We start from the raw sequence: 8,931 nt of genomic DNA on the forward strand, positions 1-8,931 counted from the left end.
CAGGCATTCATTAGCTGTTCTGGGACACGCTCGGGCGCCAGGTGGTCATTTATATCCACGACATCCTGGTCTACTCGGCCACCTTGGATGATCACATTGCCCACATCAGAGTAGTCCTGGAACGCCTCCTGAAGAATCACCTGTATGTGAAAGCGGAGTGCCAGTTCCATCAGGTCGCTGTCTCCTTCTTAGGATACCAGATCAGTCCACAGGGAGTGAAGATAGAGTAGAGGAAGATTGATGCAGTCATGTCATGGCCAGTCTCAACCACTATAAAAGGGCTACAGTGGTTTTTGGGGTTTGCCAACTTCTACAACTGCTTCATTAGGAACTGCAGCTCCATCGCCTCTCCTCTCACCTCGCTCCTCAAGGGTGGTCCCCGTAAGTTGGTGTGGAGTCCTGCAGCCAATGAGGCCTTCCGTATACTAAAGGGGCATTTCACCTCAGCCCTGTTGTTGAAACACCCAGATCCTACGCTGCCCTTTGTGGTGAAGGTGGATGCTTCAGAAGTATCCCAACGTCAAGGTAACCAACAGAAATTGTATCCATGTATATACCATTCCAAAAAAAAATTCTCCTTCAGAGAGGAACATGGACGTCGAAGACCGGGAACTCTGGGCGGTAAATTTGGCATTAGAGGAGTGGAGATACTGGCTGGAGGGCACCGATGGACCCATTTCTCATCCTCACCGAACATCGGGATTCGGGAAAGGTTCATGTTCTGAGTGTACCCATCATTCTGCCCTCTCTCTCGCTGGACACCCAGGTATCACCCGCACTATTCAATCTACCTCCGGAAAGTACTGGTGGCCCACCTTGGAGAAGGACGTCACTCGCTATGTCAACTCCTGCTCCATATGTGCCCAAACTAAATCTCCCCAGCACGCTCCAGCAGGAAAACTTCTTCCCTTTCCCGTGCCTCAGCGGCCATCATCTCATCTGTCCATTGATTTCGTCACTGATCTCCCCTCTTCTGATGGTTTAGGCAGCTAGGCAGGTTTGTTAGGACTCACTGCCATGACCAGCAGGGGGAGTGGGCCCGGTTCCTCTCTTGAGAGGAGTTTTCCCAGAATTCACTGCGTCACTCCTCCACCGGGCTGAATGACTCCGAGTGTGTCGTGGGATATCAGCCAGTCCTGGCTATGTGGACCCCAAGCCAGACTGAAGCTCCTGCGGTGGACGAGTGGTTCAGGCACGCAGAGGAGGTTTGGAACGATGCCCACGTCAGGCACCAGCGCTCCAGAGGATCAACGGGGTAACCTATAGATTAGTCCCTCCTGGACTCCCGACATTATGGGGGTCGGCTCCAGTGCCTGGTGGACTGGGAGGGTTACGGTCCAGAAGAGCGCTGCTGGGTCCTGGTGGACGACATCCTGGATTCCAACATCATCCGGGATTTCCACCTCCGTTGTCCAGACCGGCCAACTACTCGCCCTCGGGTCAATTCTCCTGGTCGGTGTCTTCCTGCTGCTGGAGACGTGTATCAGGAAGGGGGTACTGTCACTCCTACTTCCGCTCTCGCGCTCCGGCGTTCAACGTCGCCGGTCTACTAACCACCGGTCCTGGCAACCAACATTACGCACACCTGGCAACCATCATTGCGCACACCTGCTCCCCATTTTTACGCACATCTGGACTTCATCATCACCCTGATTACTCTCCATTTATTTAGCCCTCAGTAGCCTCAGTCTTCAGGCAGTATTTGTTTACATTCAGTACGCTACTCCTGTTTTGTTTATCTTCATGTTTCTTATTATTAAACTCACCTTCTGCACCTGCTTCCTGACTTCCTGCGTATACGTTACAAGTTAATAAATCCGCACATAAACATGGTCTCTTTTTTGCTGTCACGCCCTGACCATAGAGTGCTGCTTATTCTCTGTTGGTTGGGGCGTGACAGTGACTAGGGTGGGTTATCTAGGTGAATAATGATCTATGTTGGCCTGGTATGGAACCCAATCAGAGGCAGCTGTTTATCGTTGTCTCTGATTGGGGATCATATTTAGGCAGCCATTTCCCCATTGTGCTTGGTGGGATCTTGACTATGGATAGTTGCCTGTTAGCACTATTGTTAACTTCACATTTCGTTTGAGATTGATTGTTTTGTTTTGCTGTGAGTTTCACTTAGTAATAAAAAGATGTGGAACCCAGATCACGCAGTGCTTTGGTCCACTTATTATAACGATCGTGACATTTGCTTTCTTGAGTAAAGCAGCTTCAAAATGCAGGTGTTTCAGCCTAGCTCAGTGCATTCTGTGGTAGTGGGACAGCCAGCGGAAAATACGGAGCATAGGGGTTGGTAATGTTTTCTAGTTGCGCCGTGATTGGCTCAGTGTTCTGTCACTGATGGGGACACTACATCACCGCAAAATCTACGTGGAGCGCTCAAATATTCAAGCCCCTTGGTTGCTGCCATAGATTTACATTACAAGTGCCCATACAAGAAGGCTCAAGGTAATTTGCCACAGATAACATCTACCGTAGCTTTGATTGGACTGATCATGTCAACATCATACTTTCAAAGTCTTAGCTATCAAGCTAGACAAGCAGACATGAATCATCATGAATAAAGTCGACAGTCTACTGGCAAATCCTTTTCAATCCTTGTCATATGAAGAGAAATTATAGATAAAATATATCGGTGCTCATCGGCCATTGGACATAAACATTACACAATAAGTTGGAGTTGGAAATCGCAAATTCAACAATGAGTGGTTTGGAAGGAATCACTGGCTAACTGCGAGCATTGCAAAGCAATCACTAGCCTGTTATTCAGTGGAGTGGGTGTGTGGTCCATGTCTGCGTTTAAGGGTCTCTTTTCCCAGCTTAAAAGGATAAACATTCACATGTTGAATGTTGAATATATTGGCCATGCTGTCAATCCAGCATGACTTCTGCCGTGTTCAAAACAACTGAAACTCGGAACTGGGAAATCTCAGACTTCAGTGAGTTCAAGAGAACTGGGAACTCTGAAAACAATGAGCTCCAACTTGAAAATAAGTTTTGAATGATCATCCAACTCTAAATTCCAAGTCGGGAACTCAGGCCTCTTTCTAGAGCTCCAACCTGAAGATCAGTGACATCATGATTCGACCTTGATTTTTTCCCAGTTCCCAGTTGTCTTGAAAGCACCATAAATCCAGAGAACACCAGACTTGATGACAGAGTTTTTGCCCAAAAGGACTGCCACGCCACCTCCCTGTTCAAGTGAGCACAGCACAACAAGGTGAGTCCAAAAATGTTTTGTATGCTGCTGCATAGTAATACTAAGTGTATGTTGTGTAGTAAGCTGTTAGTAGCTCATGTGCCTCACCCTAATAATTTGGTCCCTTTCCCCCTCATAAGTTAGGTTACTGTTCTGACTTGGTGGTGCACATTTAGGGAAATGTCATAATCGAATATTGTAAGAGCTTTCATTGTCTGCTTATTTGCCCCCTTTATTTATCCTACAGTTCTGACTTGGTGTACAGGGAGAATACTGTAAGAACGACCCATGTTCTGAATTCTGTCTCTGTACATTAAAAAAATGTTGAACAAAATTAATAATAGTTATATTGACTACCTCTCCTATCTCGCTCAATAATGCCTTAATCTAAATTACGGATTGCCTCTAATCCGCTCATGGTTCCCTTATGCCATAGTTTGTACATCTCAATAGTCAGTAGAAACCACATTTATTTAAGCAAGTCAATCATATCAGCTATGTTTTTTAAAAAGACTRAATGAACTGTTTCGCTGCCAGACAAGGCTTTGTTGATAGCCAGGTGTAGCGGTGGTAAGGATTCACTTCATGGTGCTGAAAGGAAAGCTCCGCTGTCGGGACAGCTTTATATAGACCCAAACAGTTTGTGGGCACCGTTTGTCACCGTTATAGTGCAATTAATGTAGTGTTCAGTGTTGTGTAGTGGATTTGCTGGCATGCATAAAATTTAAAAAATCCCCAAGATTTCCATGCTAAAGTCGCCACTTCCCGACCATCATTTATACAATCTAGTCCCCTCCGCTCCATAAAATCGTCAACCACTAAACCATTGGCATCTGTGGTATTGCTGCCCCACAAGCTGTTATGCGCATGGCAATCTCCACACCATATCTCCTTATCACCTGAACTGGATTTCGCAACTATGTCTAATTCAGATACAGAGATGGGTTTACAAGGATTATAGTAATTAAACAACGTGATATTACCCTCTTCTCTACAAATCTCCACTGCCACACATTCATGTTCTTCGAAACCATTAATCCCTCAATGTGCTACACCTTTGATAAATATAGCACACCCACTACCCGAACTCTCTATTCTATCACTTCTCACAGAAATAAACACGTATAATATAATCCAATTGAGGTTTAAGCCATGTTTCTTGTATACACACCATGTCCGGTAAAACATCTAAATCATGTATAAACTTCTTAAATGATTGTCCATTGGTTATCACACTCCTAGCGTTCCATTGAAGAACAAGGAACACCATAATTAAGTGACAATGCCCAAGAAGCTGGTGTTTGGAGGATATATTGGCACAGGTGTTGTTGGGCCCGAGACAAAGTTTTCTTGTGACATTTATTTGGATACATCCATAACAATGAGCTAATGAGGCGCGATTTCGCCTGGAATAGAAAATGTGCTCACTCGTCAGGACAGTGTTGTTCAGAGGAGCTAGCCAACAACACAGTTTAACACAATCACTTTGTCACGATCGTCGTATTGTGGAAGAGATGAGGACGAAGGCGCAGCGTGATAACTATACATATTCTTTAATAAATGAAGACAAAACKAACACTTTTACAAACTAACAAAAACAACAAACGTGAAGCTATACAAACAAAAGTGCAGACACAGGCAACTTAGACATAGACAATCACCCACAACCTACCTAATGACTATGGCTGCCTAAATATGGCTCCCAATCAGAGACAACGATAGACAGCTGTCTCTAATTGAGAACCAATCTTAGACTTACATACCATAGACTTACATAAACACCTACAATGAACACAACCCCATGAACTCTACAAACACCCTAGACGAGACAAAAACACACAAACATCCCCCATGTCACACCCTGACCTAACTAAAATAATAAAGAAAACAAAGATAACTAAGGCCAGGGCGTGACAGTACCCTCCCCCAAAGGTGCGGACTCCGGCTGCAAAACCTGACACAGAAGGGGAGGGTCCGGGTGGGCCTTCCTACGGCAGCGGCTCGGGTGCGGGACGTGGACCCCACTCCACCATAGTCAATACCCGCTTAGGTGGCCTCCCAGGAACGAGGACCCTTGCAGCGAGTCCCGGACTGAAGACCATCGTAGAGGGCGCCACTGGACTGAGGGGCAACTCCGGACAGAAGGGCGGCGCCGGACTGAATGGCGGCTCCGGACTGAAGGGCGGCGCCGGACTGAAGGGCGGCTCCGGACTGGAGGGCGGCTCATGACTGGAGGGCGGCTCATGACTGGAGGGTGGCTCATGACTGGAGGGCGGCTCATGACTGGCGGGCGGCTCCTGACTGGCGGGCGGCTCCGGCAGCTTCCTGACTGGCGGGCGGCTCCCTGCAGCTCCCTGACTGGCCGGCGGGCTCCCGGCAGCTCCTGACTGGCGGGCGCTCCCGGCAGCTCTTGACTGCGGGCGGCTCCGGCAGCTCCTGACTGAGCGGGCGGCTCCTGACTGGCGGGCGGCTCCTGACTGGCGGGCGGCTTCGGCGGCTCCTGACTGGTGGGCGGCTCTGACGGCTCGGAGCCTGACAGGCGGCTCTGACGGCTCGCGGCAAGGGGGAGGCTCTGACGGCTCGGGAAGACGGGCGGCTCTGACGGCTCGGACAGACGGACGGCTCAGATGGCGCTGGGCAGGCAGGCAGCTCAGATGTCGCTGGGAACGGACAGCTCAGGATGGCGCCTGGGCAGACGGACAGCTCAGATGGCGCTGGGCAGACGGGCAGCTCAGATGCGCTGGGCAGACGGGCAGCTCAGATGACGCTGGGCAGGCAGGCAGCTCAAAAACAGCTGGGCAGACGGCAGACTCTGGCCGGCTGAGGCGCACAGTAGGCCTGCGTGGTCCGGTAACATGCGAAGTCTCGATGGCTCTGGTACCGGGCTAAGGACACGCACCTCAAGGCTAGTGCGGGGAGCCAGCAAACAGGTGCGCACAGGGCTCTGGAACGCACAGGAGGCTTGGTCGTTGGTGCCGGAAACTGGTGGTACCGGGGCTGGAGACACACACCACAGGGTGAGTGCGTGGAGGAGGAACAGGCCTCTGCAGAGCAACACTGGAAGCCTGGTGCTGGTGTTGGCACTGGTGGTACTGGGCTGGGCGGGGAGGTGGCGCCGGGATATTATCCGGACCGTGCAGGCGTACTGGCTCCCTTGAGCACCGAGCCTGCCCAACCTTACCCCTGGTAAAATGCTCCCCGTGAGCACCGACCAGTGCGGGGAGGTGGAATATCCCGCACTGGGCTGTGTTGCGCAACCGGGGGACACCATGCGTTAAGCGGCTGTGCCATGTATGCCGGCCCGAGGAGACGTACTGGAGGCCATATACGTTGAGCCGGCTTCATGGCACCTGGCCGATGCCCACTATAGCCCGGCCGATACGTGGAGCTGGAATGTACCGCACCGGCTAAGCAACATGTACAGGAGACACCGTGCGCTCTTCCGCATAACACAGTGTCTCTGCCCGTACTCTCGCTCTCCACGGTAAGCAAGAGAGGAGGACCAAGGCGCAGCGTGAAACTATACATCTTCTTTAATAAATGAAGACGAAAACGAACACTTTTACAAACATAACAAAAACAACAAAAACCGACGAACGTGAAGCTATACAAACAAAAAGTGCAGGCCACAGGCAACTTAGACATAGACAATCACCCACAACCTACCTAATGACTATGGCTGCCTAAATATGGCTCCCAATCAGAGACAACAATAGACAGCTGTCTCTAATTGAGAACCAATCTAGGCAACCATAGACTTACATAAACACCTACAATGAACACAAACTACAGCTACCTATGAGATCTCGGAACTATGTATACATCATCGTCCGGCTCTTACACGCAACATAGATCCACTCACACCTCCTGCGTCGACCAGCTTAGACAATCCAAAGACATGAGTCCTATAGCAGGAAACCACGCCTGCGCGCGCATGCGTATCACCGGCGTTGACACCTATATCATAAAATCCACGACATCATCATTGTGGAAAGATAACTAACCACAAGAGTCACTGTATGAAATGCGACCAAGGGCGTGATTGACCCACACATCATCTCAGAACGTTGAGTCTGCGCAAGAACAGCTACCTGAGCGAAATCACACTTCAAACTGAAGCTGGAAAGACTGCAAACTAGCTGCACTTCATTTCGTTAAACTTTTTTTCAGTTGACATTTCTTTCTTCATAAATTTGATGCCAGCTGATTCATGATTTAGACTGGCTGAGAAACACTGCCTGCCTGTCTGTCTTGTCCCGACTCCCGACATGTTCATCACTATGGGACAATTTGAATATTGCAAATGTCAGAAATGACAGACAGCAAGGTTTATACAAATCTCCACTGTTGAAAACTAAATGTTAGTCTAAAAGAAATGTGAGATAATGTCTTGATGCTTTTTATAGTGGAGATTTATAAATTGCTGGGCTGGGCTGATGAGACAGTGGATTGCGCAGTCAGATGGAACAGAGTAAGTAGGCATTTTAACGTCATAGATTTAGCCGGTGGTAACTTGTGGAATAGATATTGGCTGGAATGCAGTTTTACCCAATCAGCATTCAGGATTAGACCCACCCATTTTATAATTAAGTGATAATGCCCGAATAGCCAGTATTTGGAGGAAATATTGGCATGGGTGTTGTTAGGCCCGAGATGAAGTCGAGAGCCGGCTAAACGTGCCAATATATCCTCCAAGCACAGGCTTAGAGGGCATTATCGCTTTTATACAACGGGTTACCAACATATTCAAATAATGATTGACATATTTTCAATAAAAACAAATACATTTATTCATACTATTTCATCCTTCCACAAGATATAGTCCCGACACAAATCTAGGGTTGCTTCCCAAGCCGGCTGGTCGTTCGTTCTATCGGTTCGGTTGCTAGAGACGTGACCCAGTCTTTCAGTCTTTTTTTTCTGTATCTATGGACACGACCCAGTCGTTAATTTGAAATGTTCCACTGCCATACTGGCTGGCTACGTTCTTATGTCTTGCTTGCTAGCTAGCCAACTACGGCTAACTTACAGTCACTTCAAAATCAAAAAAAGCAGCCAGAATAACTGCAAAGTAGTTGCATTTGCATTTGTTTGAGCTGTTTTCTAGTGGATACATCCAAAACAATGAGCTAATGATACTATGTATTATCCTGATCATCATTAGAATTTTGGTTCAGCATCCGATGTATCATTTCTACCGTGACTTCAGAAATCCCCAGAATGTCTTTGGCTGCCTTCACTACTTATTTTGTTTGTGCAGTTCTGCTCTTATATGGAGCACAGAGCTGCCAACTTTCACGCATTCGCCGTGAGATAATAATTTTATGAACGCTAAGAAGCCAACCTTACTGAAGCATATATCATTTGTTGGCCTATCCCTCTGTGCTGGCAGAGATCTGCTACTCAAAGGAATCCTCTCAGAATCTCCCACCCTTGATCAACCCTCTTCTACTTTCTTCACTGCCTCAGCATACGACATCTTCTGCACTACTCTGACCCTGGCCACCTCAACCTGCCTCTCTCGCACCGGATGCCTCCGATCCCCAGCATCATGGGCAGTTGACACACAACTCTTTCCACCGAAACTACACATTCCTCTATCCTATGTCCTCCTAAACACTGCTGTAACAAGCCCATAAATGTGACGGCTATAACACCCTATAAAGTTGTGGTGCAATTTGTTTTTTGAAAATGATTTCTTGCTGATATGAATGATACGTTCCTTA

Source organism: Salvelinus sp. IW2-2015, linkage group LG15, assembly GCF_002910315.2.
Source record: "Salvelinus sp. IW2-2015 linkage group LG15, ASM291031v2, whole genome shotgun sequence".
NCBI lineage: Eukaryota > Metazoa > Chordata > Actinopteri > Salmoniformes > Salmonidae > Salvelinus > Salvelinus sp. IW2-2015.